General features: G+C 39.8%; 1 protein-coding gene across 10 annotated transcripts in view; it reads left to right on the top strand.

The window, feature by feature from the left end:
- Positions 1 to 22503, top strand: part of lpp (LIM domain containing preferred translocation partner in lipoma) — a 244864-nt gene that overhangs the window by 36226 nt on the left and 186135 nt on the right. For 7 of the 10 annotated variants that reach the window (XM_033621844.2, XM_033621842.2, XM_033621840.2 and 4 more), the window contains one exon: positions 504 to 549. The exons of the other annotated variants lie outside the window; for them this stretch is intronic. The gene's annotated coding sequence lies outside the window, so the exon portion shown is untranslated. The remainder of the gene's footprint in view (positions 1 to 503; positions 550 to 22503) is intronic. 10 annotated transcript variants of the gene reach the window in all.

Below are 22503 nucleotides of genomic sequence, written 5' to 3'. Positions count from 1 at the left end.
AAGAACTGTCACATTGACTGACGCCGGTCGTATGTAGCATCTGTGTTCCCACCACTGCTCCCTATAGTATATGCCACACTGTGGCAATGTGGGAAACTGACAATGTCAATTTATCAGAACAAAAGAATTCCTCAGCAAGAGGAATACACATCTTTGGGCCCTGGAGACAAAAATCATTCCACCCCCACCCTTACCTGTATCTAAACAGAATGTAGGACATTCACAACACCAGAAATAGAAATTTCACTCACAATTATCATTTTTGAATGTATCCCCTGCAGTCAAAAGTTAGGCTTTCACTTTAGGAGTTAGAGCTGCACTTTAATGCTAACTTTCTTAAAGTAAACAGTTGAATAAAAGGCACAGAGATGAGCAGCGTCTGCAACCGAACATCGGACAGTTTAAATGAACCGATGTGGATCCATTCTGCCCTAAATGTTTCTTTCTTTGTGAAACTCATTTTACATTTCAGAGCCGTATAATTATGTCGTGTTTCTTTTCAGGTGTCTGATCCTGTCGTCCCCACCATCGCTTAGTGTTAAAATTTGGGTGAGTACTCGACCTAATTTCTCCCTCCTTTCCACAACAGTACAATATATTCACAGACAATGAGCACTCATGCTATTTACTTTACATTGTTTCCCTGTAGACGACATTAATGCGTATTTTACTGAACAAAAGAAGCGCTGCAGATGAAGTGGTAACGAGTTAAGAAATGTCTTCACACGTACAGTCACATACATCTTTTTTTTTGGGCCATCTCTCATGCACATCTTTGACATTTGGTTAAATAACTAAATGTGTGAATAATGATCCAGTTCTTTATTCTGACTCTCCGTACTTTGATCTACAGGCGTCATTTATGCTTTTAACAGGTCACAAAGTCATTATACTTCTGTGCGTTCATTGATCAGCAACTCCTTCTGCATACTCTCAGCTATAGAAGCCATTCAAAATTCAGAAAGTTAAATTTTCACAATTTAGACATTTATGCTTGTATTGAACTGTTTTTTATTTTATGCTTTATAAAGTACAAAGCACTTCTTCTTTCAGCCTTTTAGTGAATTTCAACGTCCACCTTTGACAGTATTCCAGTTTAGCTTTCAGCTTTTCAGCTCTTAGCTTCTTCAGGTTCAGCTTCCAACCCTGCCAGTTTTTAAATACAGTTTCCGAGTTTTTCAGCAGTGCAGTTCACATGCATTGTCTGCAGGAAATGCATTTTTGTAAATCATTTTGTATCGCCAAAGATTTTAACCACTCCACCTCTCCTACATTTTTCTTCAGCTTTCTTGAGAAACAAAATGCTAAAAAAAATACATATATTTTTTTTTAACATTGTAGGGATGTTAATATTTATGTTTTTATCCCCTTTAGATTGACAAATTGGAAAATAAGCCATGAAGTGCAACTTAAATATATTGCTTTGACTCAGGGCACCTCGCAGACATTTAGCCAGAGCCGAATAATTCTGTCCCACAGTTTTCTTACGAATGTAAATATTGTTATGATTCAAACACATTTTTTTTAAAACCATTTCAACACGGCTCAAGATATTATTGTCCGGCTCAAACATTTTGATGTACTGAACAGGAAATTTGCCCTGAATTTAAAATGCACATATGTGCTGTGGAAGCGCACGAGTTATACTACAAGTATGTTATACAAAACTGTCTAACTATAGTTATGATATTTAAATACGAAAACCTTTATTCACAGACAATGTATTTGTATTTCACCTCCTAATTCATATAATTATATAAGTTTTTTATTCTATACATGTAACAAAAGGGAAATTCAACATGTAGCTGTCCAATCCATCAAACATTTTGCATCCATATTAGTTATTGACGGTTTAAATTCCCCTGCCTCGTCAGTGCATTTGCGTCATAGAAAGTTGGCTTAAGGGCTGGAGGTTGTCGTGGTGATGTACACTAAGTGCTCCCGTGATACATTCATAATTTATTTAATTAGCCCTGGTTATGAGGAAAAACAAGCCACGTGTTTCAGACAGTAAATGTGGGATACAAACTGCACCTCTCTCGATCAAATAAAGCTTTGTCCGCTTTGATGTTTAGCCCTCAGATAGACGTCAGTCACATTTCTACAGCTAAGTGTTCCCACGGTCCCGCTGAAGTTCCCTCCGGCACAGGAATTGATTGATTACTTTGTGGATGTTTTAACTCATTGACTGTCATGGCGTCAAGACTTGATGGATGTGCATCATCAGGCTCCCCGTGGTGATTTGGCGTAGCGGCCAGAGTCGAAAATACAGGTCATGTGACGCGTTGTGGTCCACAGAGGCTGGCTGTAAAACAATTATGGAAATTTAGTGAGCTCGGATATTTTGCTCTGGGCTTCAGGAAAACCCGAGCAAGTATAAATTCAGCTTTGATGTAAAAAACATGACTTCCTACTGAAAGGAAAGATCTTGATCTTCGTATTAGTCAACATTTGCAGGCCTTTAAATATTCTTTTTCTGAGTCCATGAACTGGTACATCTAACTTTTAAAATTACATTCACCATTTTTTTTTAACTGCACCATCTGGTCCTTACGTGGCACCGAAATTTCAGCAAACCTCTGAGGGTAAAAAAAATATTACATTGTGTTACAAATAGGGCTGTCAAGAGAAAATATTCATATATTTAATAATATTAATATATTTATATTTAATTGCAATTGATCACAGATTAATTGCACTTTTTTTTATCTGTACTAAGTTATTTTTTTTTTTAAGTTTTTTAAACTCTTATCAACATGGGAGTGGACAAATATGCTTTCACACAATGTAGTGTCCAACTTTACACTTGTAAAGGTGAACTCAGTTCACATTGACAGTAAATGCAAATAACTTTGGTCTTGTTGAGAGAGCCATGTGGCAGAGCTTTGAAACTGAACTTGCCATTCAAAGGACACCTTGCTTCATCCATTTCTGCACACAGAGGTTTGTCTCTGCCTTCCATCCATAATATTACTGCTGCATCGCTTCCTCACTTACCAAAGGGATGGGCCAAGGGTCAGAATCATAGAAGGTACATGCGTGAATCGGGCCTCAAGTAAGTGGCGTTACAAGGAATTTGCGTTAACTTGCTATTAAAGCGTCAACTTTGACAGCCCTAGTTACAGTATAATTTGAGTTGACGGTCTTTTATTTTCCATATTAGGACCTCTTGGTGGCATCACATGTTTAATAAGACTAAAATATGTATAATAAATTACTTGATATATGTGTAATAAAGTCTTTCTTCGTCCTTGTTGGCTGCTCCAAGTACAGGTACCGTAACATCCCTAATAGACGTGCATCAAAATCCAAGCAGCAGCTGGGCCGACTGCAGTGTTGTACGCGGTGCTGCTCTGTCTTGTCTGTCGATCAGTGTCAGTGTCCTCTTTTTACAGCGTGATATTACAATTCCTAGATTTGTTTTTCACTGCGTGAGAAAATAGACATGTGGCATTAGTGCGTGTGAAAAGTGTCAGTTGTGTGTTTCATGGTCAATGCGTGAGAGTTGGGAGCAACATGCACATTTTTTCGGTACCAAGTGCATTTAGAGCTGAGAGTTACGTGCACAGCTTAAATTTTACATACACTACTGTACATATTCACCTGGTATTTGATTCAAATAGTCACTCTAAATTGATATGAACAGTCGTCAGTCACTTCCTGGATCGTGTTAAGATAACGTGCTGTCAGCAGCAACTCAAATCTGGGAGACTACTTACATCGTTAGGTTTGCAAATAAAAATGGAAATACCTGTTACTTAAGAAGTAAAGCTTGTAGACCTTATTGCTGCATATTAAGTCTGCGTTTGGTGCATGAGTTAAGCCTACAGCAATCCTTAGTCTTTTCCTCCTGATTAGCCAGCTCTTTGTTGGCATTATTTCTGATAAGCTGCTGAGAACTCCCTTAACTGCCAGATCAAAATCGTGTTTGCATGTCCTGATAACACTAATGACCCTCGCTGTAATTGATTTAAGATACAGTTTCATCAGTGTTTTAGTCATGCTTGGGAGGTTTTAATATTCACAGACACGTATAGACTTCAGTTTTGTTTTTTTAGTCCTGTCACTTTAATGTATGTCTTTAGATTAACTGCACTCATCATCACCATCATGTGTCTGCATCCTCACTTTTAAGTGGCTTCAAACATAGAGGGAAAGGAAATATGCAGGAAATACTGTATATTGCACAAACTGTACATGCAGACATCGAAATTAGCGAGCTCTGAGGTGTCTGTGTTTAGCAAAGCGTGCACAGTGGTTGAATACCAAAATTTGATATATTTTTGAAACAGATGGCAAGGTGCTCATATGGGAACCTGAGCTCTTCTTCACTGAATATGAAAATGTTGAACAGGTGGTCCAGGAAGCTTCCTCTCCCCGCTACGGCTTTCATTAACACACTTTTATTCTTCTAGTAATAATAAGCTTACTTGTGCCCTGAGATATAGGGCAGACAAAAGAGCTGCTGCTTTTTTTTTTTTCTTACAGGCGAAAAACTGGCAAAACTGTGGCCTTGTTATGTATTATTAGACACAACCCTCTCCACCAACAACACCACAAACCATAAAAGACACTTGCCCGGTGTGAGCGTGTTTTATGATCTGATTGGTGTCCAAAACTCTGTGTTTATTAGAGCACAGGGTTGTTTTGTGATCGTGCTTCAGCTCCTTTTCAGTGGCTGTGTGAGACCACTTTGCAGTTCTATTCGAATATATTTAAGTCTGTATCTCAGGAAGTTGTCTGTACCAATATTAACAATAAACTGAGTAACGAGGCTTCAGCCATTGTGCCTTATTGTGACAATGAACTCTGATGTCCCGACACTGTGACATCCTCCTGAAATAAAGGGCAGACACAGTGCCGTCAGCAGATTTCTTATTTTTAGATTTTACCAGCTACATTGACATTTGTCGTTTCAGCTCACCTGCAAAATTAAACTGTTGGCAGTAAAATGCCATGCAAGCCAGCACCTGTCCGTACATTCAGGCCAACAATTTATTGTAGGGCCGGCTGAAAAGTTACAATTTTCCAATTAGCCACCATTAGCTCTTCAACTGGTGTTTGCTCTCTTTGCTTTTCTAGTCTAATAAATAATCAAATAAACTCACAAAATGACAAAAAAGGAAATGTTCTCATATGTATTTCCCTTTTTACACTAAAAAAAATTAAACTGTGCACCCTCTGAAATCAAGTTTCTCTCTTTCACTGAACTAAGACGAGCCTAATTGATTTTTTTCATCTATGTTTTAATAATTTCTTAAACATTATGATTTCCTTAGAGTTATTCAGAATTAAATTAGTGTATGTTTATTATAATATGTCCAACTGACATTTTTTGGATTATATTAATATAATTTTTAGCTCACCTTTTCTGTTCTGGACATTTCAGAGGTTGTTGAAAGAGAGTTTTAGATTTAATAGGAGATAAAAAAGCTATTTATTAAGTCAAGTTCAAATATTCAGTCAGTTATTTGTTCCTTTAGTTACTCCAGAAACCTAAAGAGACATTTAAGCAGAAGCAAAGAGAAATGTGAGCGATTATAAAATGAAGCTAAATGCATTTTATCCACAACCTTACTAACCTTAAACACCACAGTGATGTCTGTACATACATACAGTATACAGCATGCGCACCCTGACTGCTCATAGAAAAACCTGATCGTTTTCCTTCCTTAAGTTGTGATTTAAATGCAGTGTGTTACAGACAGTAGTGACTCTGTGACTCAAACACATTTTAAGGTCAGATAGTAAAACACACAACACACAGAGGTCCACATCACAGCGTCACAGCAGCACTGCAGTGGACTGATGGAGACCACCGTACATGCTTGGGCCACATTGATGGTATAAACTTAACTTGCCAGGGATGGCTCTTGGTTTCTCAGACTGTTTGTTTGGATTCCTGGCTCACAGTTTGTCTGTTTGGGCCAGATTCTTGAAGCACACATCAAATCGACGGATGACTAGCGAGGCTGGCTGCCAGCTGAATTTCAAGAACAGTTTAGCTTCACTGTAGAATTTAAAATACTTAACTCTTTGTTGGGCTTGACTAAAGCTCGAGCCAAACGCCTTTCCTTGACTCATTTTGGAATATAAGGGCTGTATCGAAATGGAAAAATCCTGCAGTGTTTACTGGACTATCAGGGAAATTATATTATGGCCTCTTTTAGGAAATGTAGTCTTCTCTCTCATTCAATAGCCATGCATTTAATTCCAACCTAACACCAGCACACTCTGTGTAAGGTAAACATCTTTAGGATAAATTTAAGTCCTGATTCATCATGTTCTTTACAATTTCTTTACAGCTTTTCCAACCTGATAATCTCAACAGCATGTTGATGTTAAAACTGCTTTCAGCGCTGAAAAAAAATCTGTGGAGTCTTCTCCAAATCTGTTTGTTTGTTTTTGCTTACATTGCAAAATGCCTTCAGAAATATTGTCTCATTTGCTCATATGAAGTCCAAAAATTATATTTTTGAAAGGTAATCCTCAACTTTTATAGCATCTTTTTTTTTAGTGTCCTCATGTTTCATATTAAAATTTGCAGATGCTACTAAAGCTTCATTTTTACTGCAGGAAGCGGTTTGACTCAACTCGCTTGGGACTTTTCTCTTTTGGTTTTCCAGTAGCAAAAGAGGTGGATAGTACCTGGTACCTGTTTTGGGCCTCTGCTAGAGATTATTTTCATTATTGAGTAATCTGCGGATCATTTTCACGATTAATCGATAAACCTTTCAGTGCATAAAATGTCAAAAAATTGTGAAAAATGTACACCACAATTTCACAGAGTCCAAAGTGACATCTTCAGAATGCGTCTTTTGTCCAACCAACAGTCCAAAACCCAAACACTCTTTATGTACTATCATAAATGATGAAGAAAAGCAGCACATTCTTACATTTAGGAAACTAGAACCAAAAAATGTTTGACATTTTTTGCTAAAAAAAAAAAAAAAAAAAAGGACGGAAATGATTTATCAGTTATCAAAGTAGTTGATGATAACCAATTGATAGAGAGAGTAATAGAGAGAACCGCCACTGCAATCCACACTTGTGTGCGATATGCAACATCCTGTCCAAACCTGCTATTGTTAAGTAGCGGAGCTAGAATCAGTACCGACAACAATTTTTGAATTCACTCAAGTCAGCCCGCTAAATCAGTGGTTCCCAACTTGTCCAGTCACGGGGTCCAGATTTCTCCATAGTCTTTAGTTAAAGGTCCACACAGTTTAATATATTTAGTGTCATACTGGCGTTTGGCCATGTTGTCGAGCTAGTTTGCTGTCTCTGTTAAGTAGCTGTACATTATTCAGTCATTCTACAGCAGGAAACTGTACTTCAGAATAAAAGCTCTGTGCTGAAGGTTCGCTGCGCCTAAAAGAAGTGTGCGTTTTACAAACTTGACAAGTTCGCAAGTCACTTGGGATCCATTCAGAATGGACCCACAGACCACTTTTGGACCAGGACCCACCAGTTGGGAATCACTGCACTAAGGACGCATTCACACTGGCGCTGTTTGGTCTGCTTTAAACAAATGGATTTCCGTTTTCGGTCCTGGTCAATCAATGAGGCGGGTTTTCTTCTTCTTCATGCTTTTTTTCTTCCTGGTCAGTGGTCCAGGGTCCAGCGTTTTGGTCCGCTTTAAAAAGTGCAGTGTGAAAGTGAACTGAACCAAATGAAGGTGTGAAATTTTTTGGCATTCCCCGCCCAATCGAACCGAGTCCCCCGGACTGTCCTGGTGTAGTCTCGCCACTAGACAATCAGAGATCTCCGCCTTCTGATAGTCTGGGGACACTCCTTTCTAAAGTGTGTTTAACACACTGGCGAAAATGGCCGGCAACAAAGCAACGCCTCTCGTATTTTTGAAAAGGACACGCCCTCCCGGAAATGTGCGCTCCCCCTTTTCTCGTCCGCAAGGAAACAAACACACAGAGAGCTTGAAAATGGATGCCGAGAGATTTAACTCCGTTTTATCAAATGTGTGCTCATCCGTGAAATTTTTTTTTTTTCCAGTGGATGTCTTAGTTATAACGTGACTGAGCTAACTGGAGTAGTTTCATGTCGTATCCGACAACGGGAGGCTTTTAACAGATGATGTCCTGATGTTAGCTTTGCTTCTGCTGTTAGCTGTCCATGTCAGCTGCAGCCACTGATGCTTTCTAGATATCGTGATTTCCCAGAACTGAATAATTACCACACAAAGCAACACAAAACTGCTTTGCTAGCTCATTCATGTTGCAACTAAGATATCCGCTGGAAAAAAATATTTTTTTCCGGACCGTTTATTGAGTTACTGAGTTATTACAGACACTGCTAACGGCTAACTTAACAGCTAACGGTTAGCCCAGCTAATCTAAGATAACCATGTTATTAATTACAAAACATGCACACGTTCAGTCATTGTGTTTATAGACTTTTCAAACATCAGATTAGTCTAAAGCGTGATATAGTGACGTGAAAATTGTAGTACATAATGTATGTAACGTTAGCTAAACTCTGCTGGTTTTCTACCTGGAAGTATTTGTAAACAACAAGGCGATTCCCTCTATAGTCTAAAGTCCGGCCGGACGGATGAGTCATGGCCTTGTAAAAGATTATGTTTGTTTCTTTTAGTTGGCGAGAATGTGTCGCCGCAAACACGACAAACATCCACTAACTTTGACGGCGTTTTCTGCTAGCACGGCTGAGCCATTTTGTACCGCTACACGTGTTTCTAGTCGGACTATGTTTATGAGCACAACAGTTCAGCGAGCCACCGAAGGACCGCCATGTGGATTTACTATTGGTTCTGCAACGTAGGGAGTTTTTTTAAACTCTGAAATTGTATCCGCCCATCTAAACACAAAATCAGGGAGAAAGTCATCAGTCTTTAGTTAAGCAAAGCGTCTAAAGACTGACTTGTGAGTCTAGTCCTGGTGTGAATGTGCCCTGAACCTCGCTGTTGTGAAGTGATGAAGTGTCACGTTGGAGACAATGTCACACAAGCTTCACACAACGCTGCTATGGGGATCTACTAAGAATCACGCCTACATTGACAGGGTGTTATCTGCGGTGGAAAACAAAATTGAGAAAAGGTAGAAAAGTGAATCGAGTAGAGACGAGTTGAACCATGCAGTGAAAATGAAACATAAATATCAGAACTTCTTTTTGTGTGCCCAGAACCTTTCCCTCTGTTGCCCTCCACAGCTCTTCTCTGTATCGTGACTATGACACTGTACTGTATCCACTTACAAAGTTCTTAAATAGAAAATATCCCCATGTGATGAATCATGAAAAGACACAGTGAGGACTGTATGCAGGGTAGGACAATATGCAGGCAGGCTACTGATGAATGAAGCACCATATGGCCGGTCCCATTCCAACTGATGATGATACACATTGTCCTTTAAGAGGTGAACTAGTTACATTGCATTTGATGCCGTGAATGTGGATGAGTCAGAAATGCAAAGGCATTTATTGTGGTTATTTCTGGTGATTTAAATGAGCCTAAAAAAAAGTCCACTGAGCCTGTTAGTGTTTATAAAAGCGTGCGTTCTATTAGCCAGCCCTTCCTTTACTCAATAGATTATTGTCAGGACACTTGTCATAAATATTCAACCTACCTTTTATGATATAAGTAAAATTTTGCTTTTGGATTCCCGTTTTGGAAAAAGATGGAAACACCAAATGGTTTGCTTTTATCTTCTCTTGCCAATATTCCAATAAACTGAAGAACGACCAAAAAACAAAGGTGTGAATCAGCTTCAGAAACAAACTCTATCTTCATACATGTAAGAGGCATTGCTATTACATGCTGCTTTTACTGATTACAGCTTCTTATAAATGTAACACAATGCTGTCACAGTGATGGCCCACGTGTGGCCTGATTGGACAGTCCAGAAAAAATATATCCAAAACAATAATAACGATGCCAATGAATGATCTGAAGAGTTTTACATTCATGAGCACTGCTTAACAAAGACCCAGGACGGCTCTGTTGTGGCATCTTCTATCATGGGGCTGTGCAACTCATTAACATTAAATTTGGCAGATCTGGATGAATGAGGCTGACAGTGCAGTCATGCCTCAGGGGTAATCTTTCTCTCCTTGTTTCCCTTTTTCATTTTTTCCACACTTTGTTTCCTTTTCCCCGAACTACACATTACTGTAGAGTTTCTGCCCGGTCCGACTCTAGTGGATAAGAATCAGTGAGTTATGATGGTCGAGGTGGACATGACCAAATGGTCGCAGCTAGATTACATAGCATCTGAAATAAACTATTTTCTCGTGATGTCTATTCCAAAGATGATATCACAAACAGAGGCACCAAGGGGTGATACCGTATGTGCCAGACACTTTATTTGACGTGCACAAATGGAAAGAAACCCACTTGTTTGTGCTTGAACCTCTTAGACTTGGAAGTTTCTCTCTTAAATCTTTGCAAAAACAAGCATTCAGTATAAATACCCTCGTTCCTGGAGGCCTGAAATTTGGCTGTTATAATTGTGATGTTTTATTGGTCATAGGGAACAGTTTTTGGAACATTTCTTTCTTTCTTTTTTAAGGACTTTTGAAGTTAAAGCAACCTGAGGGAACTTAACATTTTACAATTAGAACACTTTAACACATGGCTGATTTATTTTTCTTAGGGGATCTTTGATGTTTGCAGGTTCTTACATGTATTTTGGGGTTCTACGAGAATATCTTTACATTCTTAAATGTAAAAAGGAAAACAATTTATTTTTCTCATACTGTCTGTGCTGGAATACTTGTATTCACCCTTTGTCTGAGACACTCCGTTTAAGCGTCCGTCTCTTTAAAGGCCGAGACACACCAAACTGACATCAGAGAACTAGCGGTGATGAAGGTCCTCTGCTGCGTTGCCTGACATTGCCTTGTGTGGGCTAAACAGTTGCACATGAACACACCACAAAGACTACAGCCGAAGGCCAACAAGCACGTACGTTCTGTGCCTGAGTGAGAGAAAATAACACTCCACACCCGCAGACGGCGGTAGTCTGTAATCGTCATTCAAAAAGGGAAACCAATGCCGTCTTGATGCTAGTTAGCCAGTTAGCAAGTTAGCACATGAACAGCACAATCCATTGTAGAAAGAACAGAGCGTAAACGCTGCTCCTAAAGAGCTCAATGGCTAAATAAAAATGATCTTACCTTCTGTGGCAAATTTTTTTTTTAATCTCAATCCCTCTTAACTTTGTTTTGTTTACTTTCCTCACTTCCGTTTCTCTTCTTGTGTGCTGAGCTGAACTGTCAATCAGAGTGATTTCATTCACTGACGGGCTCTGCCGTCACTGATGCAGATTCAACATGCTGAATTGGCCACAGAAAACAAAAAAACAATGGGGGCCGACAAGGGGCAACGCTGTACTGTATCTGTGATATAAACATCTGACATTGTAACATTATATTTATGTCAGAAAATAAGGAAAAGCACAGTAAGTCCTCTTAAAAGTCAGCATCCCTGGTAGTGTGAAGAAGACTTTAAATAGCACTTTGAGGTTAGGAAATAAAATGTACACAAAGTATAACTGAAACGTTTAATAATATTAAGAAAGAAATAAGAAATATTGAAAACTCCAAATAACTGAAAGGAAAAAAAAGAGACATTACCGTGGTTTCTGGTCCAGATTTCCTCACTGGCCTTGGGTCAGTTGCAGTTTCCTCACAGTTTTAACAATGGATTTTAACTATAAAAAAAGTCTAGAAACAAACAGCTCCTGTAACATAATCCACTCCTTCACTTTTCCATCTGTATGCACAGTTTGTTCCAAACACCCATATGTTCAACAAAATATGCAAAATATTGTTAAATACACTGCTTCTGCTGGTGGCTTGCATTTTGTTTTTGGAAAAAGATGAATATTTCTTTGATATTAACCTTTGTTCTTTTTATGGTATTGCATGCAAAACAGTCAGACAGAACAAATATTTCCCTGCATTTTATTTCCAAAATAGTTTCTAACTATAAAACCACTTACTTTCAGATATTTAGTTTGGAGAAATTATGAGGGTTTTTTTTATGACTTCTGTACCTGATTTTGACTAAATGTAGACCTGAAAGAGGATAAAAAGCAAAATAAAACCAGTGCAGTTTAATTCTTCCGATTGATTCAACTTGCTTTCACGTGACAGTTGTACAACCTTAATTTTTATATCTCAGTTATTGGCAGTAAATTTTTAGCAGAGGTAAAGAGGGACACTCTTAGTAGCAGAGTGCATATTTAGAATGCAAACACTGCGAGCATGAATCTATTTCATTGACTCAATGCTGCTCTGTTGCCTGAGCGAGGCCACACGCCTTAACAATGCAATGGAAAATAATGGTGTATTGAACTGGCATATGATAGAGCAATTGTACCCTTTGTTCACAGCTCTGCAGATATATTTGATGCTTGCTATCAAGCCGCATGTTTACACACTGAGGATGAAGGACTGTTCTTAAACAATTACTGCAGCTTTCAATGAGAAACTGGAGCACAAGATGTCATTAGGTTGAGCTGCGATAACTTTCTGCCAGGAAAGTGAGGAGCAGAAAACAAGTAAATAAGACGTGTTTAAGACGGAAAGATTAAGACAACCCCAGAGTAATTAAGAGGGCTGACATAGATACCCTGGCTGGATTTTTAAATGGACCAGTGAGTGGGTTTGGATTTAGTTTTAAGCAGTAGGAGCACATAAACAGCAATAGCTATCAGTCAATTAAGGATAAAGCCCCCCAAAAACAACTAGTTTAACTTTGCTTTTCAATTAATCTTCTTTGGGCGTCGCCAAGGGTCATAGCGCTGCAGTGTGAGCAGTGGAGAAGTGAAAGATTAAATAAGTGTCCAAACAACTGGGCGCCAAAACATTTAACCCAGCCCCACTGATGCTGCACAGATGCTTCTGGCCAAGCAGGATTTCAGCACTTTGTTTTTCTTCAGGAGCCAGGCAAAGATCTGATTTATTTTAAGAAGTGATCCATGGATGAATCATGGAAGTCCAAATGTGTCCAATTTTTAGATTTACACAATCGCCTGTATTTTTCTGTTCTTCTACCAAGGCCTTTCAACAATGTTTCAACTTTAAAAAAAACACACACATCTGTGCTGTAACATGTTTGCCAGAGCGATCTGTAAGAAATCCCTGAGCTCAAGTCCTCATCTGCTGTGGGAGGAAATCTCTCTGTGATGTTCTCTGGTGGGGATCTAAATAATCAAATCACATTGTTTACTGTACAAATGAAATGCATCTTATTGACTTTGTGAGTTTCAGCAACAAGGGTGTGTTGTTATTTTCTCTTTTAACTTCCTGTCTATACCGGAAGTAGGCAGGTGTTGCATTGTGTTGGACGTTTTGTGCACCTGCGTTTTAGTACATATCTGACCAGTTCTATAATGCAAGCATTACTGGTAGGTAAGTGAAGGCAACTGAGATGAGTATATCCACATTTTTATCAACCCCCTCTCTTCTCTCCTCTGAGTGTTTGGCAGCTCAACAGTCAGAAAACAATGTTTAGAGTAAGATAATCAACTTGAAACAATCAAAGTTGGGGGGACAAGAATGGGATTTTAACAAATGAGGTAGGCATGTCGCCCACATCCACAGTGGAACTTACGCAACAACAGTAATTGGTTACCCAGTACCCAGGGTAGAAAACTGCCCAAAGACAAGGGCTAACACTTCAAAGACGACACAGCGTAGCTTAATGGTAGCGTGCAGCTGCACTTTTGTTGTGGAAGAGACAAGTCCTGATAGTCGGTAGCTTTCCAGCCCCTGACAACAAGCCAAAAAGTCTGTCGTTTGTAGTTTAACCCTCAAACAGCGTCATCCTCCGCTTCGGAAATCTATAAGCAAACAGCCTGACTCCCAGGTTGTCCATTCCCGGGAGCCGGCTGCAGCACACCAGGCAAATTATGGAGGTAACTGTGATGTCCCTGGAGTTCGCTAGGCTTGTCTGTTAGTCGCAAGAGGCATCACTTGATGTTGTTTTTGTTGGCCAGATTTTGTGTGAGTAACTTCGGGCCACTCCTAATGTAATGCAATTTTATAAATTATTTCTTGTAAATATTAACAGTTGTTATTTAATTTTGAAAGAATATATTTTGAATATTTTTTCACATTCAACTCCAATATCTGAATGTTTTTTAAGACTGAAAGTTAGTTGCTCTTTGAAAGAGTATAGACTTGCATTATTATGCTGTTATTTTATCATTAAATCAGTGGCATAAATGCTCTCAAAATGAAAATAATACTGTTTATTGCAATTATTTCTATCATCCACCAAAAGTAGCTATTGTGACTGGCGTAGTCGAGAGATAAAACAGGAAATGAAACAAAAAAACGCCACTGTTTTCTATAACCCTAAAATATAGATTATCAGCTTGTAATCAATGGCGAGCTCTTTGTTCGCTTTGTAATAACTGTCTCCCTCAGAGTCTGAGAACCTTATAGTGAGCTTAGCCACTGGTATTGTGAGTGTTAAAGAGAGTATGAGGAAACCCTGGCTCAGTGTGACATGATGAAGTTATGGACCTAAAGCTCCTCATTGTTATGTATCTGTGGTCCTGCAGCCCGGTGCTGCAGAATATAGAGAGGGTGAAGGAAACGGCGCTGTGGCTGCCAACCCACTGGGCCTTTTTTCCTGAGAAAAAAAAGAGTCTACAATTGAAGCATTACCTGTAAGTCAAGACAAAGGGCTAAAGCACCCTGGCTTTTTGTCAGCCCAAATCATTTGGACACAATTGCAATGCGAAATCTCTGTCTGCTGCAATTGCTTAAATGGTAGCTCAAGTATTTAAAAAACGCTCCGATGAAATTGTCAAGAGCTTACACTCATTCATGCCTTTCTATCCCATGCTGTGCTAAGGGGATTCTTGAGCAAAGTCATCTGTATTCAGTAAACAAAGTGTTATTGATGAGTTGATTCTATGTGGCTTTGCCAGTGAGCGAGCCGGGGAAGGGATTATGTCCCCAAGCCAAAACCCAATAGAAGTTTGAATGAGAGGATAGATGTGCAGTGCTCATTGTAGCAGTAGAGGATAAGCTGTGTTCAACATTAAAATAACAGCTCAATACCTGTTGTATGAAAAGGTTTGGAAATCTCAGGCTCGCTTAAGTGGGAAATATCTCCGTTTGCTGTCACAGAATATTATATTGACAAAAGTTTTTTAAAGAGAACACTTAAGGAAACACAAGTGTCCCAATTCACCGTGTTCTGGGACAAGTTTCATTTGATATTTGTGTTGATAACAGCTCACCAAGGGTCCTTAATTGAACGAGGTTTTGTTGAGGACCTTTGATGAGGTTTAGTTTATTGAAGGATTTAAGCATCTCCGCTGAGTGAGACTGGAAAGGTGTAGCTGCAGCAGCATATGGCAGAGACTGTGAGGAATCCAGAAATCCGCTAATCCACCATTCCTACAGTATAGGGATTATACCTTCTGTGACTCCTGTTTTTACATCTTGCTTTCTGTTCGTCTGTCCGCACTTTGGTTTCAAACACTTGTTATTCAGCTATGGGGGGCGTTACTTTGTACTTGATGTTGCATCTGGTCAGCAGGCGTTTGGCTAAAGAAACATCTTGTTTACAACCACTGTAGGATATTCCTTTTACTTAGCTTAATGTTGTATCTTATGTGCAGTAAAGCTCCCCTTAGATACCCTGCACCGAGTGTGGATGACAGTAACACTTTATACTGTTGTATGACTGCTAGGAATAACAGCATTTCAGTTAAAAACAAACTCTTTAACATTAAATATTCATTACAAAATGTTCAGCAGTCAAAGCCAAAGTTAGGGAAACAAGATTTTAGTTGCTCTTTATGAAGAATTTAAAGGGACAGTTCACCCCCGAATCAAAAATACATATTTTTCCTCCAACCTAAAGTGCTGTTTATCAGTCTAGATAGTTTTTGCGTGAGTTGAAGTGTTGGAGATATCAGCCGTAGAGATGTCTGCCTTCTCTCCAAAGTAATGGAACTAGGTGTCACTCTGCTTGTGGTGCTTAAAGCGCCAAAAATTACATTTGAAAAACTCAACAGCAATGTTTCGTTCCAGAAATCATGACCTGGTTACTCAAGATAATCCACACTTGTTGTGAGCAATTTCATATTGGAGCTATTTTCTGTCTACCGAGCTACACCCACCAACTTTATCACCATGCAGACGGAAGTGTGAATTACTTGTGGACGTGAGGCTCGTGCTCATGACAGCGTGGTGAGCGAGGTGTAAATGTTAATAGTGTCTCTTGCCCTGACACACCAAGCAGACAGTCAGCCATTGGTCAATGTTGGCCGTCTTTTGCCCTAGTTGGCATGGTTTGTCTTGCATCGTTGCCACTCGTCGACCCCTGCTGGCTTTTGTTTTTTGGTAAACTTGTTATGTAGTTAAGATTTCTTTTCTTCAGCCATTGAGCTTGAAAGCAGAAACATTTCCTGATGGTTTGTGTCACTGTTCACTGATGCACAGTGAATACGCTCTGTTCTTTCAACATTGGATCGTGTTGTTAATGTTCAGTTTATCATTGTGTGTCACAATATGTGGGGTCTCTCATATTTCAACATTGGTTAAGATGTGAAAATTCTGTTTTGGGTGTGCTTGGCTTTAGCGGAGTGACATACCTGGCAAGCTCTGTCCTGTTACCTGAGAATTTTATCTTGTAAAGGCATTGTTTGCATGTATCACGTGCTTTGTCTGTTGACTGGTTGTTTCTCGGAAATCCAAAATATTTCCATGCCACTGATTTATTCCCAAGAAGGGAGTAACTGTCCCCATTGTCTTTGTCTTGGCTGCTTGCCATGATCTGCCTGGTGCTGTTTGGCGGAGACTCCATGGAGTTTTAGAATAAAGGTGTACCTTACAGATGATGATCAAACATATTTCTATGCAACCATACTATATTTTTTATTCATACTAGTAGCCTGCACCCATTTGCACCTTACTCTTTGCTGTTTTGTAATTTTTATAACTTTACTCTTAGTTAGTTTGGATATTTGAAACCTGACTGTTAGCATGTTCTCACATTTTGCACCTTTATGTCACCTAGGTTTAGATTTAGTTTGTATTTGCTTTACATTGAAATTATTTTACTTGAAGTCTTTGGGCTTTCTTTGATAGGAAAGCTTCAGAGTGAAAGGGGAAGAGAGAGGAGATGACATGCAGCATAAGGGCCGCAGGTTAAAATTGAACCTGCGGCTGCTGTGGCAAGGACGTAGCCTTTGTACAACATTTGCTTTTATGTTCCTTGTATACTGCATGCTTTGTATCTGCAGCCCTTTAAACTATCATCTCCAGGGTGTCTACAGGTCCTGAAAAAATCTTTAAATTTCTTAAATTAAGTTTTCTTAATATAAGGCCTTAAAAAGTCTTAAATTAAATTCGGGAGTACCTCTGGGGTAACGGCACATTCCTCAGATGCTTGATCAGATTGGGATCTGGGGTATTTGAAGTCCAAGTTAATTCCTTGAGCTCTTTGTCCGATTCCTCGGGTGATTTCTGAGCAGTTTTTGTGATGTGGCATGGTGCATTGTCCTGCTGGAGGGCCACTACCATCGACCAGTGCTGTTGCCATGAGGGGGGGTACTTGGTCTGCAACGGTGTTTGGGTGGGTGGAGCATGTCAAGTGGCATCCACTTGAACGCCAGGATCCAAGGTTTCCCAGCAAAACATTGCACTGTAACAAGATGATCAATGTTACTCACTTCACCAGCCAGTGGTTTTAATGTTTTGGCTGATCGGTGTGTATATATATAATATTTAACTATTCACACCTACGGGCAATTTCGAGTCACCATTAACCTGCATGTCTTTGGACTGTGGGAGGAAATTGGAGTACCCGGAGAAAACCCACGCTGACACGGGGAGAACATGCAAACTCTCCTCAGAGGGGTATCTGAATCCCCACCCTGGGTTTGAACCAGGAACTATCTGGCTGTGAGGCAACAATGGTAACCACTGCACCACCATGCTATGCTTATGATAGTCTGACGGCCTGTCCAGGGTGTACCCCACCTCTCGCCCAGTGTCAACTGGGATAGGCTCCAGCCTCCCTGTGACCCCCAACAGGATAAGCGGTTACAGAAAATGAATGAATATAATTTGTATTTCCATTGCAGGTTTAAATTTCATATAAGATGGTATTAAAAAGTCTTAAATTTAACTTGGTTACATCTGTAGACACCCTGATCTGATCTCATCTTATATGTATCAATGTTTTCTCTTTGTATTGACAAAATGGATCTAATCATGAGCAAACAACCGACAAACTCTTTGCAGATTTTTTTCAAACACTGCAGAATCCTGATCCCATGCTCATTTTCTTCCATTGACTTTAAACATAATAATCCTCTCAACTGAAAGTTACACCACTAACTGTTGCTGGAGCAACCAATATTGGACTGTACTATTCTTAGAACATGTTGCTTTTACGAATGCAACACCTAACTCATTGTAACGACATGTTCATAATTCAGAGATGCCTCTTTATTTTAAAGATGCACGGCGTTATTGCTTTGAATTCAGAAACCTAAACGGGAGCTGACACATCTCTGTCAGCTCTTAGAAACACAACAGTGGCAGAGCTGAGATAAAAAGAATTATCTCACCATTTCATAGGGGTTTCCCACATATATTCCTTGGGAGGTTTGTGTTAATTTAGTTTGACTTCTAAAGATCTCACAGTGTTCAGGATGTCGGAGAGATTATATGTACACATCAAGGTTGAGACTTCAGAGCTTCATTGTGTTATAGTGATGAATTTACTGTACATTTCACTAAACCAATACCACTGCAGGTCTAAATGACTGGCCTGATGCCCCCGTAGATCGGGAAGAGAATCTAACACGCATCAGTTATTGCACTTAGCCCATGTCACAATAACTGATACTGTCATACAGTTTAGTCTTGCAGTGCTCTCACACCTGTAGTTTGATTCATTTGGTCCACGACAAGGAATGAAAGTGATACATCACCAGGGAGACCTGACAGAGATAGCACGCCATTACATGGTTGCAAAAATGACTGGTCTGGTTTGTGTTGAGACTTTTTACAAATAAAACCAAGAGGAGTAAACACCAGGTTACACAGACTGACAGGTAGCTCAATGACTGGACAGTTTCGCTGACATCAACCTGCCTAGTCATCAGTCATCTCCCATATGATAAATAGAAGCAAACAGGCAGCATTGGGACAAAAAAGAGGAGTCTTATGGTAATATTATGGTGGGATAGTTACTGTGAGGTGGCAACGTTACACAATTTGTTTTATTAATGGGGAAGTGGGAAAACACAACAAAGAATCACACACCTATTTTTAAACTCCCTTTTACTCTCTGATTGATCAGGGAAAATCCCTGTGTATGTCACCAAAGTTACCAAATATTGTATAACACCAGAAAAGATGATCTACCTTAGGCCAGAAAACTATTTCAGTAAACAGTATTAAATGATGTAACAATAGGCATACAGATGTGCATGATATATAACATATTTCTTTAAACATACACACACAAGAGAGAGAGGGAAGAAAAGAAATACAAAACCCTTAGAGCTCAAACACACCAACGTTCACACACCCCCTTTAATTTTTGCTTGCTTTTTTCCGGTGTCATGTTCGACGTCACAAGCCGGCTGGAAAAACAGGTCAGTAAGCAGATAAAGCCGCCCTGGAAGCCACTGAAAATGTCATGATGGTTACTTTTTTATATCTCTCACTTATTCAATCTCTCTCATACTCAGTGCTGACTACATTTTGAGCAATGTTCAAGCGCTGCTTGGACGGAGATGGATGGCATTTTGTGGTGGCCGTTATTGCATCTCGCTGGTAAAGGGGCTTAAATTAGGTGTTGTATTTCTATCACTGCCGATCAAAGCCAATTGGAGCTGGAGCAGAGTCATTTGTCCTGGGAGTGAATGCTGACTGTAACCTTTCTCAGGAAATAAAAACAGTTGTTAGTGGGTGTTTGTGAGTTTTTTGTGCAGTGGGTAACAAGCTAAAGCAAATGAGAACCATGAGAACTAGAGCTTAGATCGGGCCTAAAAAATCCAGCCCACCGCGCCCGAGCTCGTGCATGTTCTGTCTGAGCCCGTCCCGTCCCTTTAACTGTAATTATGAGCCCGAGCCCGGTTTAAACCCAACATTTTTTTTTTTTTAAGGATACAAACGTGAACACTGGAGGCTGACTCTCGTCTTTCTTTCCATAGCAAGTCTTCGTCACGTGCCTCTTAAGTGTCGAGGTCCCCGACTTTTTGCTGTCATATACCAGCATCTTGCTGCACTTGGTACACTTGACGAAGCTGACACACACACACGCTGTCACCGTCGACAACTCACATGTGCGCGGCCAGTGTCCCCCCTGCTTTGGTTCCATAGCCTAGGTCTATTATTAGGAGCCCGACCCGTCCAAGCCCGAGGATAGTGGCGGGAAGTTTGGCGAGAATCTAAGCTCTAATGAGAAAGTGTTGCTAATAACGTAAGTTCAAACATCTATCACATTCAACCCCCAGTAGCCACTTTATTAGGCACAACTGTACACTGGGTGTATATACATGGCTGACACACATCCCTAAGTGAGTTCACTATCAACAGATGAATTCATAGCAGCTTGGCTTTTTAATTCATGATAAGATCACATATTCATGCTACAAAAAAAAAGCACCACTTTAGCTTGAGAGGCGAGATGAGACCCAATTTTTCAGAAGCCCTCTGTCCAGTTGTTCAGTCTGCACCAGAGTTCGATTGACAGCTTTCACATTAGCCTCACCAAACACACTGCAGTTAGTTTGAACTGAACCAAACAGGTTGGGTGTGAAAACATCTGTACACTTTATTATTCCACCTATCCATAAACGGGAGCTGACACATCTCTGTCAGCTCTCAGCAATTGACTACAGAACAAAAATGACATTAGCAGCGTCGACCTTTCATGAATTACTGACTTGACGCTGCAGATAAAATGCAGATATAAGTTCCCCTAATTTCCATATCTTGCATAAAATATTAATGATGCAAATAAATTATTGCTGTAAGTTAAAAACACTGATGGTATTTATCTTTTCAAATGATTAAGTTAATTGATATAGCTCTATTGTACATGCATATCACAGTGGTGTTACAAAGACACAACTAGATGCATTTTAAACCTGATTAAAAATGCAGTGAGGTATCCATATCCATCTCAGTCACCACTGGTTTTAAATAAACATGTATTCAAAACTGATTTACAACTCCTGCACCACACACATACCATTATAAAGATACACACAGCTGACAGTTTGATCCCCCAAATTACACGCTTGCCTCCCTTTTATCATATTTCATCACTCCGGTCTGCGCCAGCATGAGCAGTTACAGTCGCACGGCCAGTCACTTGACGTGTTTGCGACTTCAGGATCATAATTAACTTTGTCCAACGGCAAAATGTGTTCATGCTTTTCTCATGAGAAGAGGATTCCAGTCTGTCCGTGTCTTCATAAATTACATTTCAGAAAGTTTTTAGAGAGTCTTTGTGTTTTTTTACAGAGAAACCCCAGTCAGCTTAATTAGCACCTTGACTTGCATCCTAGACTGTCCACGAAACGCCCTGCTATATTGAATGTGTGCTGCAATCCAAGCATTCTCACTTTTCACCATTTTGCTTTATTATACATCTGTAAAACACCACAGTGAGCAAATATTTAAAATTAAAGGGAGCAGCTACTGTTCTCCGCTAGTATCAGTCTACCAGCAGACCCCGCTGAGAGTCACTTCTTAACTTCAAGTGCTCATTTTAGAAATGAAAGGCAGCAATTAACACATCAAGGTTGAAGATGGCACCATGCTCGTTTATTTTTTTTCCCCCTCTCCTCCGGTCCATGCAGGTAGCTACAGCAAAAAAGCTTTCCTGTTGAATGATAAGCATTTCCTCTGCTGTGATAAGAGGCCCTGGGATAATGCCTGTCAGATGAGGCCAATTAATGATGGCTCGATGTGATGTTTTATCTGTTCAAGGCAAGTCTGCAGCTCCTCTCGCTCACTGTTGTTCCCTCCCAGATAAGCTTTACTTTGTTGACTTTGCCCCAGTCCCTTCCAAAACCAAAGGCACTTATTAGCTACCTATCCGAGAGTGACATGTGTAGCTATAGGCCAGCGTTGAATAACGGTCCTTCATTGTCACCTCTGTGGTTTTCTGGATTAACAGTTTGATTTAATTTTCAGCCATCATAGAAACAACACAGCTGTTTGACATGTTTGGAGGCAAGGACCAATGCTCTCCCTCGAGCTGCTCAGCAAGGCAGTTTGGATGTTAAATCAATCGTCAGACACGTTATTTATTTTGTTGTACACAGACATGCAGTGAGCTAGAACAGGAAGAATGGGATGGTAATTAGAAGGTTGGCCAAAAAGAAAAGTTTTAGTTTTGAAAGTCTGGTGATGATAGACCTCCGTTTGGTCGAAAAGAAAAATTACGACTTTAATTGTATTGTTTAAATATTCCTATGTAATGTGATGAGCAAATAAGACACAGTCAGTCTGGACTCATGCAGTCTAATG

Source organism: Epinephelus lanceolatus, chromosome 6 (genome assembly GCF_041903045.1).
Source record: "Epinephelus lanceolatus isolate andai-2023 chromosome 6, ASM4190304v1, whole genome shotgun sequence".
Classification (NCBI taxonomy): domain Eukaryota; kingdom Metazoa; phylum Chordata; class Actinopteri; order Perciformes; family Serranidae; genus Epinephelus; species Epinephelus lanceolatus.
The sequence above is the reverse complement of the archived record's forward strand: the minus strand, read 5'-3'. Positions and strand labels throughout refer to the sequence as shown.